Source organism: Brienomyrus brachyistius, chromosome 10 (genome assembly GCF_023856365.1).
Source record: "Brienomyrus brachyistius isolate T26 chromosome 10, BBRACH_0.4, whole genome shotgun sequence".
Taxonomy (NCBI): Eukaryota; Metazoa; Chordata; class Actinopteri; order Osteoglossiformes; family Mormyridae; genus Brienomyrus; species Brienomyrus brachyistius.
The window spans coordinates 24,558,279-24,584,332 of NC_064542.1; the positions used below are offsets into that span (position 1 = coordinate 24,558,279).

The 26,054-nt window shown below is 40.7% G+C and overlaps 1 long non-coding RNA gene across 1 annotated transcript in view; it reads left to right on the plus strand.

Moving 5' to 3' along the window:
* The first annotated feature begins 2,134 nt into the window (after positions 1 to 2,134).
* Positions 2,135 to 26,054, plus strand: part of LOC125751021 (uncharacterized) — a 42,297-nt gene continuing 18,377 nt past the window's right edge. The window contains exons 1-4 of the long non-coding RNA XR_007400488.1: positions 2,135 to 2,226; positions 4,055 to 4,166; positions 4,462 to 4,645; positions 9,713 to 9,795. This is a non-coding gene — a long non-coding RNA (uncharacterized LOC125751021). The remainder of the gene's footprint in view (positions 2,227 to 4,054; positions 4,167 to 4,461; positions 4,646 to 9,712; positions 9,796 to 26,054) is intronic.

Consider the following 26,054-nt stretch of genomic DNA (forward strand, 5'->3'; position numbering starts at 1 on the left):
TCATTAAGCATGCATGAAGACTCCAAGCCATGTGTGACGTTAGCCTTAGGCTGCCGGAAAAGAAGATGCGACAGGAGGCAGCTGACAAAGAGTGTTACACTACAACAGTGACGAACTAAATTATGGGCTGTCAGGGCAATGGTTCTCATTCAGTTTCATTTGCAGATACTTGGACTGGCTGTGAAATTACTTCATTATTGTGCTGTCATTCTGCATACAGCAGTAAGGCAGGTAAAATTCATACGAACAAAAATATATATGAAACACTTATTTGCAAGCATAATGGTGAGTATGTAAGACGCGATGGGGATTAGTGTTCCGAGGACACTTCACCCCAGGACAGGAACATTGATCCCAATCAATAGACATGGAACAGACTTATGAGCTTGAAATAAACATATGTACATATCTGTGAGGGTCATGGCCACAGTATATCTGACAACCAGCCCCAGATAAGAAGAGTGTGACCTGAGGTGAACTACATCCAGTCAGTGCCAAAGTTCTTAATAGGACAGAGATCAGGGTTCCATGAGAGTAACATCTCTGTCTTACTGCTATTAAACATATCTGTACTTTAGACATCAGAAGAGAAAAAAAACAATATATATCTGCAGGTCGGATTTAAAAAGCATTATATATTAAAAATAAACTGAGTTCATATTTTAGCTGTCATATTATTTTACATACTACATGTACTGGAAAATGCTATAATGACAGATAGGTGAAGGTAAAGGAGGAAGAGAACGACCAGCAACAAAATGAGTGGTTATACACTATGTTATACACTATGTAATACACTGTGTAACACACTATGTAATACACTATGTAACACACTATGTTATACACTATGTAATACACTGTGTAACACACTATGTAATACACTATGTAACACACTATGTTATACACTATGTTATACACTATGTTATTCACTATGTTATACACTATGTAACACACTATGTAAGACACTATCTTATACACTATGTAACACACTATGTTATACACTATGTAATATACTATGTTATACACTATGTAACACACTATGTTAAACACTATGTTATACACTATGTAACACACTATGTTATACACTATGTAACACACTATGTAATACACTATGTTATGCACTATGTTATGCACTATGTGACACACTATGTAATACACTATGTTATACACTATGTTATACACTATGTAATACACCATGTAATACACCATGTTATACACTATGTAATACACTATGTTATGCACTATGTAATACCCTATGTAACACACTATGTAACACACTATGTAATACACTATGTTATGCACTATGTAATACACTATGTAACACACTATGTAACATACTATGTAATACACTATGCAGAAGGCACCTTACTTTATGCAACAAACAGCTTTAATAGGCTGATTGGGTGCCTATTGTTGTAATACTGATGCTTCTATATCTTGCTTGTATATCTAAAAACTGGAATATTTCATTAATCATTTGTATGTCACATGTCCTACTTATTATAAATCAATGCTTATGACTGTAATTTTACAAGGGAAGGTGAAAAATTTGATTTCCAAAAGAATGTAGCTAATAGGTTTTACGCACCTTCTGTGGTCTTTAAGATCTTGAAATGGGAAAAGCATTTCATACTAGACCTTAAGTGCTCTATATTTGGACTTCATGGCTAAAATAAAAAGCCTGAGTTTTGTGAGAGACATCTGGAATTCTGAATGTTATATAAGAGGGTGCTTTAGTTCTGGAAAAAAATGTCATTTATGAATCAGGTCAAAAATATAACACAATTCTTAAAAGCAAACACTGAGTACAAGAATTTTTTAGTCAACATTAGGTTGTTTTTCTGAAGCAAGGAGATTATCACCATTTATCCTGCAAAACATATGATTAAAAGAGAGTAAACACTGCATATACCTCTGGGGAGACGCAGGAAAGCACAAGTAAGGTTCAGTGAACATGTTTTTGTGGCTCAAAAATGGAGCCATTCAGCATTTTTTTTTTCTTTCCTGGGCAAACTGCTCCCAGCTGATTATGCAAATAAGTGACGACTGAAAGACGGCAAACATTCGGGGGGAGGAGCACATACACAGCTGTTCGCTTCAGCGCCGGCTTCATCGCTCTCTCTCCACTGCTGATGCAAGCCATCAGACAACATCCCCATCTTTTAGGCATGGGGTGGTTTCAAGAAAGGAATGTCGGATTCATTTTTGGAGGGGGAATAAAATCAGGTGTGTAGAGCAGAGCACTTCACCCTTAATCCCAGGAGTCAGCACGTCAATGGCCGCCGTATACAGCTGCAAGCCCAGGTTTGACCAGGCAGATTCCTTTATGTTTTCTTCTATCCGAAAGCCCCCAACCCTGATGGGAAGCCTGCTGGAGATCTGCCTCACATGAGAGGCCTTTGCATGACTAATTTATTTGGACTAGCTACAGAGAGCAATTAGCTGGGACAGCACACCTTGTGATTAATTTTAATGATGTTAGAAGTACCACCATTTTTTTGTATCTGCTTGTCCTTTGGAGGGTTATGGTGGTCTGGAGCTTGTCCTGGAAGCTGTGGGTGCAAGACAAGGAATCACCTAGAACAGGGTGCCGTCCCATGGCACCATGGCCCATACAACCATTCACACCTACGGGCAATTTGGTAACTCCGGTTAACTTCAGCTGATTTTTGGACTGCAGGGGGAGACCGGAGTACCTGGAGAAAACCCCAGGATGACATGGGGAGAACATGCAAACTCCACACACGTAGCCAGGGCAAAGATTCAAATCTCAGTCCCAGAGGTGTGAGGCAACAGTGCTAACCACTGCACCACTCTCTATAAAGTACCTGCAGACATTATTTTATTTTTATTTCAATGTTCCAGCTGTATTTCTGTGGTTTTGGGGTAATTATAAAGCAAAAATTATGACTATAGAATTGTCCAAAATCCTTAGTCCATCTGACTGAGTGCTTGGAGGGACACAAGCAGTACTGGTTCTATGTCTGTGACTGTACTGCTGTTTCTCACTTCCTTACGCCTAACAGACAAGGTATGAAGTATAAAGACATGAGAAAAATGCTTCTCCTCCTTTTCTGTACGAGGGCCTTTGTGTTCAGTTTATAGAGGTTCAATTACCCCTCAAGCTTTGCTGACAAATTTAGATTTCAAACTAGCATTAAAGCGTTAGAGTAAGCCGTGGTTTGTACAGTAAATCTCAAGATTATTCGTGTCAGACTCTCTGCCAGGCTGCCAAAAGGAGGATGTGCAAACACCTGCTGAAAAATTTGAAGAAAAATCGGATCCCCCTAATGTGTGTGGTGGCTGTGCTGCTCAGACAGGAAGTGAAAGGTGCCGTTTTAAACCAACGGCAACCATGGAAAGCCAGCCGGCCAAAGAATATATATGAGCAAAACCAAGAACAATTAAATAAATCGTCAATCATTTTTTGTAATGAGCAATTTTAAAGTTTTCTTTTGTCACTGTAATTACAATAGTGATATTGTTTGTTTTTAACAAAGCATAATACAAAACAAATCAGCATTGCTATGTCAGTTAAAACACAACTTCATTTATTCTTTTATTTCATTCCTGCTAATCTTTAAGTACTGTCCAATAATCACAAAAATGCTTGTTTACTATTGTGACTATTGCGACATTTTAATCCAAAAGTTCCGTCACACACCCTTTGTTACTGAATATAATACATTAAAACAAGGCGTGCAAAAAAGTTTAAATACTTTTACTGCATATTAACAGGATGACTACGTTTTTGCACATTACTCTATTTTACTATAATAATTTGGTTTTGATTTTGGGAAGTCATGTGAAAATACATACATTCTTCCATAAATTACATAATATTCTTCCAAAAAATGCATTAAGGCAGCATTAAGATACATAGCTGACCAGTCAAAAACCACCAAATACACTACAAACCTCCTTCCAAACACGTCTCCAGTACTGCATCACAGATCTATGTATATTTGTAGCAAATCATTTCTAATAGTATTATTCTCCTGACAATGGAATTGCTGTATAGGAAACAGTGAATGCCATTTCTATTTGCCTGCAGACAGTCCACTGTGGTTGGCTGTGGCCCTGGATCTGCCAAGACTGAGGCTAAAGAATCCAGCCATTTGAAACCTCTCAGCTTCCCATTGTACTCTGCTGCTCCGCACATTATGGTGACCTCATTGTCTGCAAACCACATACCAAGTCCTTTACACATGACTACTGGTCTTGGCCTAAAACGAAAGACCCTTTTGTCCTGTTCCTCTTTACGTTATTTGCCATGCAGTAGATGCACAGATGATCACAATGAAGACCTCAATAATGAGGAGCGAAACCCCAATGAGTTAGAATACAGCTACAGTCTGGGTTAACCGATGTACGACACACATACAGCAACAATAAAAATAATGCTACGAATTAATAAATATTTTTATTTCCATCCATTTTGTGCCCTCTTGTTCTATTCAGGGTCGCAGAAGGTCTGGAAGCTAAGGATGCAAGGCATGGAACGACCCAGGATGCCAGCATGTTTTTTGGGCTGTGGAGGGGAACGCAGAGGACCCGGAGGAAACCGCATGAAAACACGAGGAGAACATGCAAACTCCACATGGAGTCGTGGTGGAGACTCAAACCCTGCTTCTAGTAGTATAAGGTAATAGTGCTAGCCACCCCTGTTTTTATATACCGAACAATGGTATACCATAATTATATATCATTCAGTAAGTAAGGATTTGATGAAAATCGTCCTTCTTTGATAAACAAAAAAGACAACAGGAAGCATGTTTAGCTCCCTGTAGGCTGGTTATCAGCAGCTGAGACGGGGAGCTACAAACAGGAACTGATATCAAAGTGTGAGCAATGCAGGCAACCTAGATGCTTTATCTCCATTCAGACTAAGCTCCGCCCATGGTAAACACTTTAATAGTGTCGTGCGATCAAATTTAAAAGCATCCTCTGAAAAAATACCAACAGGCTTCAATTGTGATAAATGATAATGATAATGAAGAAACTGCATATGTCATCAACAATTATGCAAACAGTTGTACTTGGACAGAATTTTCTGCTTAGCAGGTTATTTGTGATTTCAGTTATTCAAGACTGGTGTCTTTTTTGTCATTTTTGTATGTCGAATGAAGGCAGTCTCCGGAAACCTTGAGATGACCATGTCATTTATACACCGGGGGAGTTCACTGTTTTAGCTACAAATCCGTTCATGTCAAGCTTTAAACTTTGGATGAAACCAGTCCTCTGCAGTTGCTTGGTACCTCAAATTCCCAAAGCATGTTCCAGCAGGGGTGTTTGGAGGCCTTGTTGATGCAACACATTAGCATTGCAAAAGATCAGCAATTACATCACTTCCTGTGACATGGATACATCAACCTACACCTAAAAGCAGACCCATACAGCCAAGCTTATCCGAAAGATCTTTTCTACTGTATGAATCATTTTTTGTTTTTGTTCGTTGACTAACTGATATAGTCCTGTGATTTTTCCTCGGTTTCTTCTCGCTAAGGTTTTCCATCGCTTGTCCGATGTTTATTTTGCCTTCAGCCACTGTCTCCAAGGAGATCAAAATATGGAAACAAATTACGCAAATACACAGCAAGACCCAGTCATAGTTGATGCAGAGTTTTTTTTTTAAGTGTATAGCATTCCGAAAAAAGTATAAAAACTAAGTTTATCAAATACTATATTCAAAGTAATAGGATTGTAACAAAATTATTTCCTTGAGGAAACACAAGGAGACATTAACTTGTTTCTCACTTGTCTGTTTCACACTACAATTTCTAAACAACTCTCAATGGCTTATCGATGTTTTATTTTGTTCAGCTAATAGTCTAATTATTTTTGGGGAGGATAAGTAAAGTACTTCATTGTGGAAAACAATGAAATATTGTTATAAAACTACTTCAATTCCTTGGCATAAATATGCAGGATTTTGACGTTTTCTATTTTTAGCTCGGTAGCACTTTGAAGCAGGTAACAGACGTTACAGACGGCCAACAGAGACACTCTTTTCATAAGATCCACTTCCTGTCTGGTCACTGCCTCTTACCAAGAGTTTGGTTAGGCCAGGCTGAATTAACCCATTACATCCCAGCTCTCTCTTGCTGAACTACCTTGCTTGTCATGCACATACAGTACATTACATATATGGATAAAACATAAAGACCACAGTACATATATTCCCCTTGAACCAACAGATATAGCTTCAGTGAAGCACAAGGATGGTTTTGTATCCAAATTCCTAAAGTTAAGTTGATTCAGTGGTTATGACCAGTTTTTCCATCCATTCTTGGTATCTTAATGGTATTATAACTCAGACAAAGAAATAACTGCATGCACAATGTACATTTTTACTCGTTTAATGGTTGTAGTGGAGTAATCAGGAAAATCAATTTGCAATGGCTGGATGGTTGCGGTAGCACCTTAACATGGTGCTTACATAGATAAGTAGCTACATTACAGTACTAATATGTACAATTTTGCAACTTTTTGTCTTGCACATGTTGAGTGTCTGTTTTGCATAAATATTTATTTTCCCAATAGCTCCCTCTTTTAATTTCCATTTTTTCCCCTTGTGTTTAAAATTCATATTATGAATCGGATGATTGCATAACATTTATTTTAACCCTCCTATGGTGTTGGGGTCGGCACTGACCCCTTCGTAAGCTTAAAACGCATAAAAGCGCCACATAAATTTGTCTACTGCATCAAGGCTTTTTGACTTTGTCAGGAATCTCTATTTAAACTAAATAAATAATAAAGAAAAAATCACTACGCAAGCCAGGCCCAGACACATAAGGCAGGATAACACCAGTTGAGATTATTTATAGAATTCTCTCGAGGTTTATTTTACCATTATTTATTTGTTGAAAACGAGAGGTATGCTGTCAAAAGAAAGGTCCACAAAGCCTCACCAAAGATATTAAAACCAATCCAATCATGGATAAGGAAGCCTAACAAGGTAACCAACAGGTAAGAAATAAATTTGATGATAAATTATTGTTTCTTTATGGCTGATTTAAGACACGGTTCGGCACCGACCGCTCTCACATAAGTGACAGGAACAGAGAACTACCACAGGGCAAAGCACAACTCGGAACATTTTTACCTCATGGTTGCACTCGATCGAATAACATCCTTCATTTAAACAGCAAAAATATTTATAGATCCATTACTATTGCTCTTTTTCAGACATATACTTTGATCACTGTTTTCTTTGTCCCGTTTTTGTCAGTAAATGTTGGCCAGACTCTGGCATTTCATTTATTGAAAGGAAGGGGACCCATGTGCCATTAATGGTGCATGCGCTTCCATTTTCAAGCCCAATCAAGTATAGCCTATGTTCATTTTCCAAGTTGTCATGCTTGTTTATGTTTCCTGTGATGCTTGGAGACTGAATTCTGGATTCTCGCAGTAAAGGTCATTTGAGTTCTGATTTACAAGTACTGCTCCTCTGGGACATCCCGGCTGATTCAGACTCTAAAATTAACCCGAGAAGAGGTCTGCCAGACGTGCTGCAGAATCGCCGGCTGCTGGCTGCGCTGAGAACATGCTGAAGGAATGCAGAGCAGACATCAGACAGCATTGGTGGGGGAGCACCAGGACTTAGCCTCTTACTCAGGGTGTAAACATATTATTCCCCATGGAGTCTGGAGGGAAACGGAAGTGCTTCTGTGAAGCAATAATTACTAGGTGATTTAAGGATAACCATGAAAGATATTTTTAAACTTTATTTGTTTTCTACATTTGAGACCAGACACTAAGCTTTGGACTAAACTATACAATAGGTTTTGTTTTTTTATTCTTCAGCAAAAGATTGGACCATATATACAAAGAAATCCTTTATTACACGTACTACTATGCCAGATATTAGCAGCAAAATGTATTATATGAATATATTTATTATGTCTCTAAGTTCACTAAAAGTGTTTATTCTCAGAACAGTAGTACAAGCACAGATCAGGCTCCCACACAATCCTATCAAATACTGTTACAGAACAATCTAATATTGTTTCGAATTTTATGTTTATTATTATTGTAGGCAAAGCCATTTGCTGTACCATGTGTAGAGGGCATTCAGGAATGCAATGAAGTAATTAAAGGGCCGCGTGTAGGATTCCTGCCCCTGACCTGCGTGTGTGAACTTTGCATCTTCTTGTGTTTGTGTGGCTTCCCTTTGGGTCTTCCGGTGTCCCACAGTCCAAGAGCATGTAGTTAGGTAATTTAGTGTCTCTAAATTGCCCATAATGTTGTTTTGTGAGTGTGTTTGTGCGTCCTGTGTTAGACTGGCATTACGTGCTGGGTCACCCTGCCTTCTGCCGTTCATGTTCTGCAACAGAGATGAAAGGTTATGAATGCTGGGCAGTGCAGTGGTGCAGTGATGCAGTGGTTGGCACTGTTGCCTCACACCTCTGGGAGCAGGTTTGAGTCTCCACCTTGGCTCCTTGTGCGTAGGTTAAATGTTCCTTGTGTGTTGTTGGGTTTCCTCCGGGTTTCCCTCCGATTTCCCTCCACAGTCCAAAAACAACTGGTGTCCCATCCTGGGTTGTTCCCTGCCGTGCTCCCATAGCTTCTGGGATAGGCAGCAAAATCCCTTGAGATCCTGCATAGGACAATAAGAAGACAGATGGATGGATTATGGAAGGTAGATGAAAGGTAGATATTACCTTTAGATGCAACATAATAGGACTTATCAACATAACAGGGCCTATATCAGTCTTCTTGTAACAGCTTGTTTCCCCTTTATCTGACACTAACACTTTTTGGCTGCACTCGTGTTTTAGGTGAGTCTCACGGAGAAACATAGATAGAAGTGCAAGACAAAGCAAGTAATTTGCATAGTCATATGTAAGAACAATCTTTTCCAAATGACAGATTATCCTTTACAAAGGTCCCTTAAAATGCAAGCCCTGGTTCTCTGCTAAGATGTGATACCAAACCCCGCCTCCCTCCTTCACATATAAGATAAAGGAACAGGAATTCTTCAGTAATTAGAAACCACAGATGGGCAACAGTAATGGCCTCCGCTTTTATCTTTACAAGCAATCCTAATTGTCGTGTTTGTCTTCTATTTTTGGTTCAAATGACAATGTACTGGATTTTCCCCTCCTCTCCTGAACATGTTAAATCTTGTACGGAACATTTATACCCTCTGGCTTTCACTAGAAAGCACAACCAACCAAACCCAAAGCATTTTGCCTGCATAAATAAATGATGTACCAACACCAGTAAACACATCCATGGAGCTACACGGCCGACAGAAGCTAATGCATATTTACTAGTTAGATATGTTGTCTACAGGTGTGCAGATGGACAACATTCTTGGTGCGATCGAAAACGGAAAGCACAACACACAGTTCCCTCCGGGCCCAGGTACCTACTGAGGATGTCATTCTACGCACAGGAAGGCCATAAATTGCTCTGCAGCAAACAGCAGGGTGGTATTTATCAGGCTACCATTGGAAAGCATGCATGAAGTTCCTGGAAGCAAAACAGAGCAAGATTAGTCAGAATGGTCTAGCCTGATAGATTACATCAGTGTGTGAGAGTCATTGTGAGGTAGTGGTGCAGGTACGAGACAAGCAGGATGAAAAAACCAGTTTATCGATTCTGAGTCCTCATTATAATATAGTGAAAAAATATGTCAGTAATGTTTCAAGAATGGGGGCAGCATTGTGCTCCCACATGTGTGATTAACACTCTTGCCTTGCAGCACGGGTTTCAGGACTGGAGTTCCTGCCATGTGTGAAGTTCTCCCAGTGTCCCCCAGGGATTCCCCCCACATTGTCTCTACGTGTGAGTATTACCTTACGATGGGTCGTTCACTGCCTTCTGATAGGCCTCTGGCCCCCTGCAACCCGAAATAGGAGAAGCTGTTACAGAAAATGGATGGATGCTTCTATAACAAGAAAACGGCCCTTATTCAACTTCAGCTTTTGCAACAAAAGTTACTTGATGCAGTTTTGTCTTTTCCACATTTTATTAAAACAAAAAGAGTGATGCCACTGACTCTGTGTTCCCAGAATAAGTGGGCGGGCGAAGCAGCCAAGGTTTATGAACAGTAGCCTTTGTATTGTCACATCCATATTAGCAGCATTTTATACATCAACAACATTTATTGTATTGAAGATGCCAAACACCTGCAGAACAATGCAGTTTTCTTTAGCCACCATTGCTCATGTTTGTGCTTTAAAAACTGTTTTGTTTTTAGTACTTTCTGTCTCAGTTTGCCCTCATCTCTGTAACGTGCCGTTACTGTGACATAGTGAGCTGGGAAATGGTTGTCCAGCCCTTTGTTGTTAAGGCTACTTTGCTAACTCTTACATATTTGATTGAAAATGCACATATTGGACTCGAGAAGTTAAATCATAATTCAAAAGTCTCATAGAATGCCTGGTTCTTGAAAATTTAGACTCGGTTATAATTTGGAGCTGGTTCTTAATACCCAAACCCTGCTTACGACTCGGTTCCATTCTGGCAGACAGGTCGTACGTCGAAATGGACTCTTGTCCTTTTAGTTGTGAGAATGAGACTGGGAGATGTGATTGAAACTGGGCTGCTTGCACCGCTATACAATGTGATACTTAAACACAGCAACTACCCTGCAACCCACGATAGACACTTAGTGGCATAGCGCTGTCCGCCATACGATCACTCAAAATCTATTTTTACAAACATCTACTTAATAGTTATCATACATTGCATTGGTTGTAAGTCGGGGACAATGGATATCAGTAAACAATATGCATGAATAAATTCTACACCCAGGTGCATCAATAAGACTTCATTTATTACATAATGTCACCATACAAAAAGCATGCTTTAGCTTTTGGAAACAAAGAGTAATTTATGTGGAATTCTGTCATAAAAATGTTTCACAAAGACATCCTTTTGCCAGTGAAACAGCCCTTAAGTGCTGTATGTTTGTGCATAGCAGCTGATTTCCAGCACGTCTTTAATGCGAATCGCTTCTGACAACAGAGCCTGGCAGGCAATGAAAAAAGGCACTTTCAGATTACGGGATCATTGCAGATGTCATGGGCCAATTTCGAAAGGTACTGGTTGGCCAAGGGGAATCCCAGAGCGTACTTCCTGCTTTTGTAAATCGCCGACTTAGAAGAAATCATCACTCCCTCGGTCTGTCACATGCTTTGCAGTTTGGGAGTAGCTATTGCAGGTTTGTGTTCTATTACTGACCCTGATCCCAACACGCAGCATTTTCTCTGGAAACCAAGGAAAAGGGTTTTTAAAACCGAAACAAAAGCATAAAAAACAATGACACAAAATAACTACAATCTAATCGTGTTCTTTTATTGATATAACTGAAAGCATTGAACCTCATTCAAACATGATGTTGTTTCTGTGAATACAAGTACATATATAATTACTATTTTAATTTCCATGAAAATTGGCAAAGCGTCACGATAAGGAATCTGAGCCAAGGTCTATAGACAATGGCTCTCCTTGTTTAATTTACGACAGCACTAGAAATGTTGAGGACAATAAAACTCTTGATCGTGACCTTTGAGTGGAGTCTCATAGCATAATACTGCCAATTACTAAGTAATAAACACTTCTTAGTTGCACCATTAAAAATATGCCTCCGGTAAACTGGAAAATGTGAGCACAATCCCCGACTTGGACCGTCACTTTCTGAAAAAGATCATCAATAGGGCAAATGAGGCAGTCAATCTACGATAATCCGACTGTTAATGTAGATACTCATGTTTGCGACCAATCTTACTGTATATTGCTCTATATGTGCATCAAACCACCACACAAACAGGAGAAAGATGTTCATGTGAAAACCCATACGCCGAGCTTCTGGCCCACATACCCACAAGTGTGTCAGCATAAAAATAAGCCATATTTGATTTTATATAAATACGTTTTATTTATTTACCTGCACAAAAAGACCCTGGCAAAAATGACAGCATGAGCGCAAGAACAAAATCATAAACACAGATAACAAAAACATACAAGTGTTGCATATTGCTAGGTTTTGAAGACTTTTTATTTTATGAATTTAATTAGGTTAAAACACAAATCCACACTCTAGTCAAATTATATATAATGAGGCATTTTTTTTTTTCATCCGGCAATATTGCATTTAGCATGTATTTATTTAACTGACCATTTCAGCCATTCCTGCTTGCATCTTTTATTAATTGCATCTTTACTGCCAGTTCTGTTGAGCCTAAGGCCTTTTCAGGAAAGCACTTGGCAGAAGACCGGGGACACCCTGGATGGAACGCCAGGCCATCGCACACACACGGCACATGCACAGAAGCAAACCTACACTATGGCCAACTATGAGATAAGAGGAAATGTGATAGCTGAGCATTAAAAAGTCACTAGCAGAACGTAAGCAGCTGACAACTGAAATATTTCCAGAGAGGAAAAAAGTCGGCAGTGGAAATGTGAAGCAAAGCGATTGTGAACAAACAGCACAGGCTTCTATGACAGTGTTTCACAACCCAATCTTCGAGGACCCCCAGTTAGTCCATGTTTTTGCTCTCTCCCAGCTCCGGGTAAGGAGCAAGAATGTGGACTGTCTGGCGGAGAGCTGGGAGGGAGCAAAAACGTGGACTGTCTAGCAGAGAGCTGGGAGGGAGCAAAAACATGCACTGTCTGGCAGAGAGCTGGGAGGGAGCAAAAACGTGGACTGTCTGACAGAGAGCTGGGAGGGAGCAAAAACGTGGACTGTCTGGGGCTCCCCAAGGACCGAGTTGGAAAACACTGTTGTATGAAGCTGTTTATTCTGGTCCTACGCCAGTGGTGAGAAGGTGTGGAATGAGTTACCATCCTTCCCCCTCCAGGTCCCACCTAACGGTTTGGCGGTTCCACATCAGCTGGCACTCTGACTCATACTCCAATACCTGGAACACTAATTTAGCTGCTGCACCACCTTCATGGGCTGGAAAATTTCATATACGGAGATTTCCCAGTCGAGCCGCATAAGACCATGACATACAAAGGGCCAGTGGTTTTTGGGATTTATGTTAGTGCAGAACCAGTGTAATATATACTTACATCCATGTTATGATTATTATTGTTATTATTATACAGTATTATACATTTTTATATACTTATGTAGCAGAAACTATACACATTCTTCAAAAAAAAATCCAGTTTTGTTATACCTAAATATCGCAAGCAGTACAATTACACTAGAAATCTGCTGGTTTGTTCAGACAAAAACAACAAACAAATAATTTGTTCTTGTTCAGGAATTTAAAGATGGTGGGAATATAAGCAGCAACTCGATTAAAATGAAAAATAATTTTTAAAACATACTCCAGTCAGCAGAGGTAATACTCCAATAAAAGCTTCTCATATTTATTCATTGTGCTACATATTCTATGGCAGTTAAATGACACATCATGGCTATTTAAAGGTGATTATGGATTCCGTTGGAATAGGAGGTGAATTGGTCCTTTCAGCCAGTGACTCTCAGACTGCAGTTCAAATTTCACTGTCTTTCACCCAGTAAAAATCTATTTGAGGTAAAGAAAAATAGGGCTACCTTTGTTTTCCTCCAGGGACCCGTCCAGAAATGTTAGTTTTCTGCTTACACTCCATGAGCTAAAACTGGATTCTTTTTTCAAAACTTTTATTTTTTTTCTGTTTGGGTTGGGAGGTTGAGGTGGAGGTGGGGAGGCTGGAAACTGCCTTCATGGCTGTGCACCTTCTCACAAACAACTTCCTGCTTTAATCCACTCTCATGAGACTAGGCCGTCATGTGGAGTGATGCTACACCCACCTACAAGATGTTGGTGAAGCCCAACTACTGAATAGGGATTTTTCCATGGCAACATTGTGCTAAAAATGGCCACTTACAGACTGCGCAACCCATCCAGAATGATGTAATTCAATGCTATGGTTTGTGTTGTATGTTTATTTCAAATACGTTGTTTACAACAGTGACTCTGAATGGTCTAATTATACTGGGGGATAATAATAGAACACTTCTCCCGGCTGTTTTCCAGTCCAAGGTGACTCACTGATTCCTGAAAACAATAGGATTTGTACCAGGATGCTGATGGCTTAGGGGCAGTGGAAGACAAATTGCACTAAAATAACTACACTTGCATATGCTGTGTTCTTTATGCACACAATCTTCAGCTGGAAGCCCGTTTGTCCAATCAAGTTAATGCAAACTTCCACTAACACAATTTTTTTAAATACGTGATTTCTGTAGCCTTTCCACTACACTAGACAGTGTTAATTCTATTTACCACGCTGTTAAAAAGACTCGTAAATAACAAGTACCTGCTAATGAGTCCAGCAGCCCCCTGAGATGTTGGATGGATCCATGCTGAAGGTCAGCATGATCAGCTGCTGTCCTGTTTGCGTGCTGCTATTACTGTACAGTCATTCACATTTCACCATCGCAGAAGGTCAAGCCATTAATCGTGTTTATTTGTTTACTTCTTCATTGCTTTACTTTTGCCAGTCACTTGACTGACGAAAAGCCACATTTGAAGTTAAGCAAATTGTTTGAATTTCTTTGCACACTGTACTTATATGTCTGTGCGCACATTAAGATTATGAATTTTTTAGGAGACTTACATCACACTGGTAATACCTTACTGTTGTACCCCTGATCCAAGTGGCCATATCTGTTGGGTGAAACACAGTTTTGGAGAAAAGTCCTTAGCAATGCAATATAGCTTATATACAGAATATAAGCTTTGTGGCTTCTTAAGTCTTATATTCATTACAAGTTGTGCAAACTGACCACCTGGCATAGTGGGCCAGTGGGTATATGTGCTGGAAAAATGACCCCCCCCCCCCCCCGGTTGTCGAAATGTATCACTCCACAAAAGTTATTATGGGGAATCCCCTTATTGTGTTACTGATGTACTGATAAAGAGCATTGTAAGTTGCAACTTTTAAAGCATTTTAAAGATCACATGCATATTTGCAAATCTACTCAGTGCAACTCTGTAGTGAATCTCCACTCTGTAGTCGCTTTGTCAGAACACATTGCTTTCACAATTATTCATGCCTTCTGTCTCTCCCAGTCTGGATGCACCTGGCCTTATGTGTGTGTTTCTTCCAGTAAGAAGCGGTTTTGGGCGGTTTGATCAGAAAGGAGCTTGTTTTTGTGCATACTCGGTTCCCTGCTGGAATGTCAGCAAGGCTGTGTTAAAGGTTAACGACATAACGAACTGGATCTAAGATGTAAAACGCCTTATCTTTATTTTGCAAGCTGCTGTTCTTTGGGAATATAAGCGAAACCACACGTTTCCAATTAATCGAAAACAATATCTGATTAAAGGCAGCGGACTTTGCAAGGCAGTGCAGACAAACGGTCCGTTCAAAATATGAGTCGTAGGAAATGGCTTTTTGCCAAAAAACACAGATAAGTAGTTCAAAGATACTGTTTTTGTCTGTATTATTGTTTGGGGTGCAAACATAAACACTAAACAGTAAACGACATGTAACATAATCCCTTGCTTAAAAAGGAGTTCAACTTTTTGAGTTTGATTACATTCAAGGTTATTCCAGTAGACAGCAACCTGTAGTAACCTGTGATTTTTGCTCCAAGGAATAAAAACCTTACACATACTTATATTTGTTTTGTTTTTTTACCCATAGCAATATACATGTTACCACAACCTTTTAATGGTAAAGAGATTATGGAAGATAGATGAGGGAATATATTTTATGTACTTTCATGCAGCAAAAACACGACCCTTATCACTAAGACCTTGGGCATGTATGATTTGCACGTTTTTTGTTGGTCATACTGTGAAGTGTTTGAACTGTCATTTGTTAGTGCAGTTATTTCATGGTTTGTCAACTCAGTGGTTAGTACATCAGCTGAAATAATGCGTTATCAGATCCTAAGCTGATTGCACACAGGGACATGTTTATATAAAAACAACACATCCTTAATACCTGAAAGCTAAGAAAGCTAACCTAAGTTAGTATCAGACTACATTTACACTTGCCCATTGAAAGTTTTAAGCTATAATTTTAGTAATGGTAGCGGATTATACTGGGCTTGTAGTGTATCGAAAATATATATAAAAAAATATCAGTGAAGAGTAACTTTAAGCTTGAGTCAGAAAGAAATTCTAAGTCTACTGCAACCCAGTGGCATAGGAGAGGGTTAGGGACCGTGGGGGGGGGAGGGGGCAAAATTTAAATAGAAAGGTTTGTTTATGGATGAATGAAGAAGAATTAAAACGTCGAGAGGTACATGCCCCCAAGCCAGTTGTTACAGCCAAGCTGCAGCCTTCCACTGGATAAGCAGTTCCAGAATAGGAATCTTTTTTAGCTTGTCTAAGCCATCATTCAGACCCCTCTCTGTATAACAGTTTTCATGCAGAGACAAAATGAAACGACAAGTCATCCCAGCCCTATTCGCTGGAACTCAGCACTGGATAACTGCTGTTTTGGCGGCTGGAGTTGTAAAGGTTCCTGTTTCAGATGACAACATGGCGTCTGTGCCCCCCCCCCCCTTGCGACACAGTTGCCACTGTATAGGAGCCCTCGCCTGCCCTCATCAAAAGGTGCCCACAGACAGAGCGGTAGTGGAAAGTACAGTGTCTGGGATAACAAAGCCTGAGGCCACACTGGGAAAACCGACTTAACAGGTTCCTAGGGGACACTTAAAGGGAGAGAGAAGGGGCGATTCCCAGTGCTAGTCAGGCTGCCCGAACGGCTCTGGTTTCCAAGAGACGCTGCGAGTGCAGCGGCGCGGGAACAAGGCCAACGCGACAGAGAATTTCCCTCTGATCATCGGCTGCGGTTAAGAAATGTTCTCTCTTTCTGAGTGGTGATTGTGTCTCCATAGCAACGGGTGTGTGTCTGTGTCAACAGTGAGTGCTCTGTACAGGTCATAAATAAACGCACGCAAGTCGCTAGGGTGATCACCAGTCTGCCCTGCCCCCCCTCGGTCTCGTCCATTGTCTGTCTGGCAGAAACTCTCTTAGTAGCACTCTGAGTACATATTAGTTTACATAAATAATTCTGTAACTTGCATTAATTTCCATAGCTTTCACCCCTCCCAAGAGTACAGCTTTTGAATATTGTATATATAATAGTTTACATTAACATTCTTAATTTTTTTTCAAACTATGGAAGCATTTATTCGCACTTTATGAGGGTTTTGCGCTTCTGCATTACTTCATTAAGCATGCATTTTGATACATCTATAATGCATTAAGCAGAGGGTTAATTCTGCATTTGTTTTCGTACGCAGCATGCTTTCACTTCTTTGTTGAGGTGCCCGCAAAATAGCTCCTGCCGTTTCCTAAGCTGAGCAGCTTCTGCACATGGAGAACAGCCTGTTCTTTCTCTCTTCCCCCTGTGGCTTCCGTCGCTTTAGCCACACCTGCAGATTGTGGCCTCGGGTGCCGTCATCACACGCTGACAACCCTGGTCCAATCAGCTCGCAGCCTCAGCTTTCATAGGAGGCTGGAAAAGGCAAACGCACAGCCCACACATTTACATTTGCACCCAAAAGTGAGGTCATTGCATCAGCCTATGCCATATTGAGGGTTTGAGTCACATGTGTAACTAAACAAGTTATATTTCTGACTCAAAAGTTCAACTTCATTATTCAATATAATTTTTTTGGATGGGGACCGTTGATAGAGGCTGTGGTCTGCATTTGGTTAAAGTGGCTACAAGGAGCAAGGGAAGTTCTATATTGGTAACAGTTATGTCATCCATTTTAACAAAGTGAGTCGCAAATAAGTCGTTCCTCCTACTAAGCAAAAAAAAAAAACAACTAATTTTAGAACTTCAACTTACCTGAGTATAATGTAGTTCATGACACTTATAAGATAGAGCAGGGGTGGCTAATCTTACCCGCAAAGGGCCGCTGTGTTTGCGGGTTTTTGGGGTAACCTTTAGGTCAGCTGTTCAAAGCCAGGTGTGAGGACTCTTCAGCCATTCAGCCAATCAGTCCTCTCATTAGTGGCCTAACTGGGGAGTTGCAGCGAAAACCTCCACACACACCGGCCCTTTGCGGATAAGATTGGCCACGCCTGGCAAAGAGTGTGTGTATACACCAATCCCTCTTCCCATCATTCTGTGCAGCCAGTTGCCCATGTGCCATGTAAAAATGGTCCCACCATGAGCAGGAGTGAAAGCATGCTGAAAGGTGTGAGACACTCAATCGATAGAAAGCTAGGTCACAGGACAGAGGTGTGAAATCTCTGTTGTCTTTTTAAAGACATTAAAAGTCCTTCCACACACCGTGTCTGTGTCTTGATTTATTTCACCACCTGTCTCTCATAAATACCTGTGGTTTACATTTATATTACATTAATTAATTTAGCAGAAACTTTTTTTTTTCCAAAGCAGCGTACCAGTTAGGCAGAAAGTACATTTCAAGGATGAAGCGTATACTATCCTACTGCACTACATCACCCTCAGAAAGCAGCATCAGAAGTTTCATCCAGCAGTTGTCAGAAGTTGAATCCCGACACCGGAAAGGAGGTGCAGACAATGCCCCCCCCCCACCCCCGCCTCATCCTTATGGGTCTGAAGTGCTACATTGGTCATCTCCTGAAGGAAATCTCAGGGATGAAGAAAGGCCAGCATGAAGAAGAAGCTAGCGGATGAGTGGCCACTGGCGTGGAAAAGGTGGAGTCTGAACTAGGAAGAGACAGTGGTGGCTGGAAAGAATTAGTTCAGCAGGGCAGTTGCTGCAACAAATGCAGGAGACCAAGCCAGAGGTTGGAAAAGAATGTGACTTTACAGCTGGCCTTGAAGGGCAGGGCAGTCCTGGCCTTCGCCTTGAAGCATGACCAGAGGACTGCCACCAACTGCTGGCCAGGCGACAGGCTCTTAGGCAGTTGTCTGGGCTGCACTGTATCTGACACAGCTGTTCCGGGTCCTGATGAACAGACGTCGAGAGAAAGGGCAAGCTTTTGGAACCTTGGTAGCTGACCTCCATGCCGTTATTCATCAGGACTGCTCTGATGAATCAGAGTGGGTATAGGATGATCTGCTGCTGCAGGCCTTCTTGGGGGCCCTTTCCTTCAGAGATTCTACTGCGCCATTTCCATGTCATGGATTGGCAATACAGGCACAGAGGCAGGTGGTCAAGGATAAGGACTGAGAGATGGCAGCAGTAATCGGAACCCAATTCTTTGCAAACTATTGTCAATTTAAGACTCATGCCGCTTTCTGTTGATCTACATTGCCCTTGACTTCTTAACTGGCTACAGCATGTTGGATCTCTGCAGTGGGTCCTGGCAGGTGGCCCTGGAAACTAGCTTGAAGAAGAAGATAGCGTTCACCTTAGCTTAGGGGTTGTAGGACTTCTTTGTGATGCCATTTGGACTGTGCAATGTCTCATCAACATTTCCATGTTTTATGAAACAGGTTCTGCCAATGTATTATCTACTTTGGTGCTAGTACATCCTCTGGGAATTGATCAGATGCTGGACAACCTGCATAAAGTTTTAACAGCTATACTGCAGGCCAGCCCTCATACGGACCCCCTCTAAGTGCCCTCTGCTCCAGCGGTGTTGAAATAAGTAACGTATCTGGGGTTGATCTCTGCCCTGCACCCGTAGCCTCTCGGATAGAATCTGGAACCCCTGATTAGGACAGTCAGTTACAGAAAATGGATGGATGAGTTTTGGTTCCCAGTATTGTACCTTACGATGAGGAAGCCTGACTGAGGTCATTGGTGGTCTCATCTCAAAAACAACACCAACAAGAACAACAAAATTCGACTGAGTTTAAGAAATTAGCTTTTTAGTTGACTTTTAAAAGACATTTAAAGTATAGTGTCTCTCTCCACACACTATGTCTCCATTTATTTTTCTGCATGTCTGTTCCACCCACCTCTGATGCAACAATAGCATCATGTACTATTATGGTTCAATTACATATCCTCTGTCATTTAAAATGATTATTTCTGTACAATAATATGATCCTTAACATTAACCTGACCTGCTACTCCTTATTTTAACAGAATACTTAGTCATTTAATTAGGCATGTTAGTGATGATCAAGTATCATTATTTCAAGCTTTCATTGAGTCATTTTTTGTGCTTTCTCTTTGTGCAAGAAAGGCACATTTACAGACGCAAACATATTATGCTTTATCTTTACTGTATGAGTTTCCTGTGAAAGGCCTTCCTTACTTCAGTGGAAAAACCACATCATTTGTTTACATTCTGGCAGCAACAATGAATCTGGCTGGGCGACTCAAGCTTGGCCCCGCTTTCCCAAACTGTCTCAGGTCCCCACCTGTCCTTCCCACTCGTACAATATACAACCGATATAAAAGACGCATGTCTTTGCCAATCCTTGTGAAAAGCCTAAAGAGAGCATCATATTTTTCCACGTTAAGCACAATATAAACATTATATATAAGAATAATGTAATACAAGAATTATTTGTTTAGTCATCAGTATATTGGTCCATAAAAAGTCTTATTTGTTCAGTGTGTGGCTCGGCAGATTAGATTGTCTTGTTAGTGATTGGAAGGCCACGCTTGAGCCCTTGCATGATTCCCATGTCCACCAGGGACTGACTGGCACGACTTTCTCGGGAATGTATATCGCTTTGGATAAAAGTGCCTCTGTGACAGCAGTATGCTTTATTTTTGGGAAAAGCCCACAGTTGTGAAGAACCAGGGGAAGGTTCCTGCAGCAAATTACTGCACATGTGGGCAGACCTTCTGTGAGAGGTGGTACTAAATCAGTCGCAGAGAAATGGAATCGCGAGGGAGTCTATAGTCTGTGTTTCTGCTCCAGTATTTGTGGAAAGGTGGAGGTCAGCTGAGGATGCTGTAGCACATCATGGTGGCCATGGCATGCTAATTGGGCAGGATGATGATACGGGTCATTGGATCTGGGTCTAAATTAACCAGTCATGAGAAGACAGTTACATTCTCCATGGGTACCTTAGGAACAACTAAAGTCATAATGTATGTCAGTATGAGCTGACAAGATCAATATAACAGACACCATGGAATAGCTGGTGATTTTGGAAAAAGACAATGGGGGTGTTTGTGCCTGGAGGCTGAATCAGGTGCTTTTCCTTGTTTATGTGTCTCTTTCCCCGAATTTAAGGGGGGAGCTTAGCGTTGCTGTCTTTCTCCAGTGTGCCACAGACTGCCTGTGTTCTTACTCAGACTTCAGCAGAACCGTTTTCTTTATCTGCAGTTATTCTTTTGCTTTCGTTGTTTTTCGGCCTGTAGTCTCCCCCCATGACCCTAAAAATACAAAATTCAATAATAAAGTCGGCACCCGCTTTCCGAAATTCCCCAGTTCGGTTCTTAAGCTGAGTTGGCTTTCCTACATTAGCTGCTTTTGGGAAACATACGGTGAATTTTAATACTGTACTTCAGTAAAAGAAGCAAAAGGCAGCACAATGTACTAATAAGGAATTTCAAAAGAACATTTAAGATTCTGGCAAAGAACAATAAGAATATCGTTATGTAGATCTTACCCTTAGCTACAGACACTAAAAATATTCAGCCTGTCCCACTTTTAAAAGTTTTACCATTTTGTTGCATTATGTTGCTCTTAAGTCATTGAGGAGATTGAATATAAAGAAGACCTTTCTTCAGTTGAAAATGGAAACACAATTGCACACCTGTAATAATAAAGAAAAGCTGTATCTATACACGGAGCCTTAGTGGGTGACATTACCTCACCCTTCCGGGCTGAGGGTTTGAATCCTTCCTCTGCTCCCTGAGTGGAGTTTCCATGCTATCTTTGTGTAATGAAGGATTCCTCCCATTGTCCACAGACATGCGGTTAGACTAACTCTATATTGCAGTCAATGGAAGATTGTGTGCCCTGACTGGCATACTGGCCAAGGTGGACCCATCCTTTTGTTCTATGCTGCCTGTAGCACCGCCCCCTACCCCCGAGACAGAAGGGATACATGCGTCACTTTATGGTGGAATACAATATAAGATAATTCCTCTAATTGTCATATTGCCTGGTTTCCTATGCATATAAGTTTATTATTCATTAGCCTATTAGTAGTCTAACATATCCCATTACATTTTAGTTAATGTTTTACTGAAACAAAAAATGAATACATTTAAAATGTAAAAAGGAGTCACTTGTTCATGAGACAAAGGAGATCCATCTCTGACATGAATCTGCAATTTTTTGCTTAATTTCTTAAACTCTGTGCTACATATTTCTCTATAACATATTCATCTCCCTGTTTGTTCGTTCATTTATCCTGAGATGTCATCGATATCCTCTCACCTCCCTGGTGTGTCTCCTTCTGACGTTAACATCACTCTTATGCAGAGGAAACACTGTTACATGTTAAGGGCTTTCTTCTGTCAAATGTCTGTCCTTCATTATCCATGATTTATCGCCATTGTATGTTACTATAGCTATTGTGAAATATTTGGCTTAGAGCAGACAAGGTATCTGCCTGTAATTAAATGCTGCACTTTCATTTCTCAGTCTAACAATAGGCGTGGGGGTAGGGAGCTGTCTGCCCTATTGTCTTCTCAAATTGCTTATCAAGTTTGGGAGTTATGTTGATAAACAAATGAAATATGGCCATACCTGAATGCATGCTGTTGGCATCCAAAAGAATGGTAGCAATTCTCGCAGTTCTTGGAAACCCTGAGAACAGAGTGTAAAGTGACTCAAGGATTCTTTTTGTACTTTGTTTTGTCTCTGCAACTTCTACAATAACAGAAAGGATCTTATTTAAAATGAACTGTAAATTTGGGAATTTGAGTGATTCACAGAAGATCTTGCATGTCACACACAATACTGACTTTGATAGAATCACTTTTGTTGGGGTGGAAAATAGAACCATGTGACACAGTAACGAGGTTCACACAAAAATGAGGGGGGGGCAGAAAGAGGGATCCTAAATCCTAAAAAGGAGGACACCTTGTTACAATGCATTATGCAATAATGCCGCATCATGTAATAACTCAACAAAATATGACTAATTTCCATTACATAATGCGTTATTACATAAATCGTCATTACACACCAAGTAACTACGTATTATTTAATAACACCACATTATGTGTAACAATTCGGCAAAATGTTACAAATTTGTAGACTACATCTCAGTTCCATATTGCAACATTACTCTATCATCATCATCATCACCATCATCACAATTATTATTACCATCATTCAGTTTGTTACTTTCTTCTTTTGGGCATAATGTAGAATTATTACATAATACATTATTACACACCTGTGCCCTAAAATGAGGACACCCATAAAAAGCCAGGGGAGTGGGGGGGGGAAGCGGGTTCTATCAAATACGTGCTGTACTACGGTTCCCGAGAACGGTATATATTTATCTCCTTATCTAGAGAGAATAGTTTGAATTAATTATTGCGAGAATGCCTGTTCCAGACTTCTGTAGTGTGTGTGGGTGGGGGGGTGTTTCACATTTTTGTGGAATTGAGGGTTGGAGACAATAGCGACTTGTTGACGGGGAGGGAAAAGGAGGATATGGGGGGTAGATGGAGCGGTCTGGACAGAGGGCTGGAAAGCCAAACTGTGCAGATCTGAGTGGAGGGTCGACCCATTTATTTGGCTCCTGAGGAGCATTTCAGGGGCTTAAGGGCCTTGCTAAAGGGCCCAACACGGATTTGACTATTCCGTCAAGGTTCAAACTGGTGATCACCTGATCAGAGAAACAGAGACCTAACCCACTATGCCAAACACAACCCCCTAACATGTTCGATCATGGGCTGTGGGGGCTTCACAATCTACAGCAGGCGGCAGGGTGTGTATCAGGGTCAGGCTGGAACTAGCAGGACTGAAGAGAAACAGTGCAGATCACTTTATGCAGTCAGTCATGTACAGAGAGGTGGTGTGAGCTGACAGAGGCAGCCCTGGGGCCTGTACTACGAAACGGGGTTACTGGCAAGTTACCGGGCTAACTTGTCGGATCTTGGGTAGTCTGGGCAAAAAAAAAAAGGTCTGGTCACATACTTACATATTTATTTGAAGATCAGTTTAAACAGATCTGTATTAGTTTGGTATGGTTTTCAATTTAAGAACATTTGAGTTGTGTTGGAATGTGTAGAAGTCTGACATTTTATTGTGCATTGTGGATAAATGAAATAAGATTAATATTTGAAGGTCAGAGGACTAAAAAGACAGTTGTGTTAGACTACTGAGTTGTACGCTCCGCTGAAAAGGGCATAGAACATTAACAAAGGCATGTTTATCTCCCATTCTCCCGTTGATAGATGTACTCATGGACTGATGTCATTCTGCATGGTGAGACAAGAGGTCTGTGACAGAGACCTGAGACTTAGCTGACATGCTTATGTGAGTGGAAAAAATATGTAGGGAAGATCAGTTAAAGAAAATGCTTGTACACCTACAACATATCTATGTAAACATATCCTTGTTTACTTTTTGCTGGATTTTATTACCATTAAGTTGTTGCCAGTCGAAGTCACTAGTATTATATCCCTTAGAATGTCCATGTTTAAACTTCTACAGGGGATCTTGGAGTAAAGATTCTGTCTTTTCTCTGTCAACACAGGCTGGCGGATCTGAGTCGGCAGGCTGGCCATCCAATCCACAGCTTGATGTGTTTAATTGTGGTCTTGGCTGGAGCGTGGGTTGGGGTTGGGGTTAGGGTCAGGGTCATTTCTGGGAAGCTGCAGACATTCAGGCCCAAACACCATTTACAATGAGCTTACTTCACATCCAAATGTCCTGAAAGAATCTGCCTGAAAGTAATGTTCCCACTGGAGTCCCGGATTTACATGGCAGGGAGCGTTTCATCCTTCTCAAGAGGCTTCACAAAAATCTTGCTGGTACACTTATTATAAATAGCTGTGGTAGATGACAATAAAGAGGTTTGGCAGCACACAATGCTCTGCGTGTCAGTCCTCCTGAACCCTACGCATGCTGTGCTTCATTACCAAATGCCTTTAATATTTTGATGCTGACCAACTGTTTGGTTTTCTGACAGCTAAGTCTGACTTGCATTATGCGCCCTATTAAGGCGAGGACTTTGTCAGGACCAGATGAGCGAGCTAATTTACCACCTTTATGCACTTTACATTAGAGTATAAAATAATAATTATCAAGCATATAATCTGAGTAAAAAATAAATATAAAAAAAAATCCTCAGATAATAAACACGTGTTGAAACGTCCAGGCTTATTAAAGGTTTAGTAACAGGCTGTAGCAGAGCCTTTTTGTTTTACCGAACAGCACGTACAGTACATCGGAAATTCATTTATGTTTTTAATTGTACACTAACTAGATGTTAAGTGAGGAATGTATGTAAACTGTTTAATAATGATGACATTATCGGGCAGAAAATGGCATGAAGAATCCAAAAGCTTTAGTGCAATTAATCAAAGAGCTCAATTCACATAAAGCTGAGATACCGCATTCTCGGAAAAGAGATATTCCTGTAAAATTCCAAATGAAGTGTTATTTGTCTTTTCTTCCAGTAAATCAGAATTGAAAAATACCCTAATCACTAGGATTATGTGTTCACAGGATTCCAAAGAAACTGTGCTATACTCGCAGTTTTTTTTTATGCTTCAGTGCCATTGCAATCATGCAGAGGGCGTTTAATTGGAGACAAAGAACCCACAGAGGTTGGTGAAGTGCTTTGTGGTTGAACCTGGATGATGTAAGGGAACATGTCACATCAGGATGAGCAACACTACACTACACAGCGGCTATACAATACGTGTCATACGCAGCAGCATTTCGCGACTGAAATACATTCATCAGAATTGGAAGGCAGCCTGACAAAAAAACACTGAAGTCTGTCAAGCAGGGGCATGCATGTGCTTTTTGTGTGTTATCCATTCTTGTTATTGAATCACAGAGTTATTGACTCCATGGGCTCTTAGGGTGTATTCCATTTGAACTGGGAAGTCGGAATTTCCTAGGCAGAAACGTCAACCGGAACGCCCCCTGAAGTCAGACTTCCGACTTGGAAAGTTGGAGGAAGCTCTGCATAAAATGACGTCGGAATTCAAGATGGATGCTCTGTGCATCGAGGCAGCGCGTGGCTCAGTGGGCTACGCCTGTGTGCTTGTAATCAGAAGGTCGCAGGTTCAAACCCCCATCAGCATGTCTGTG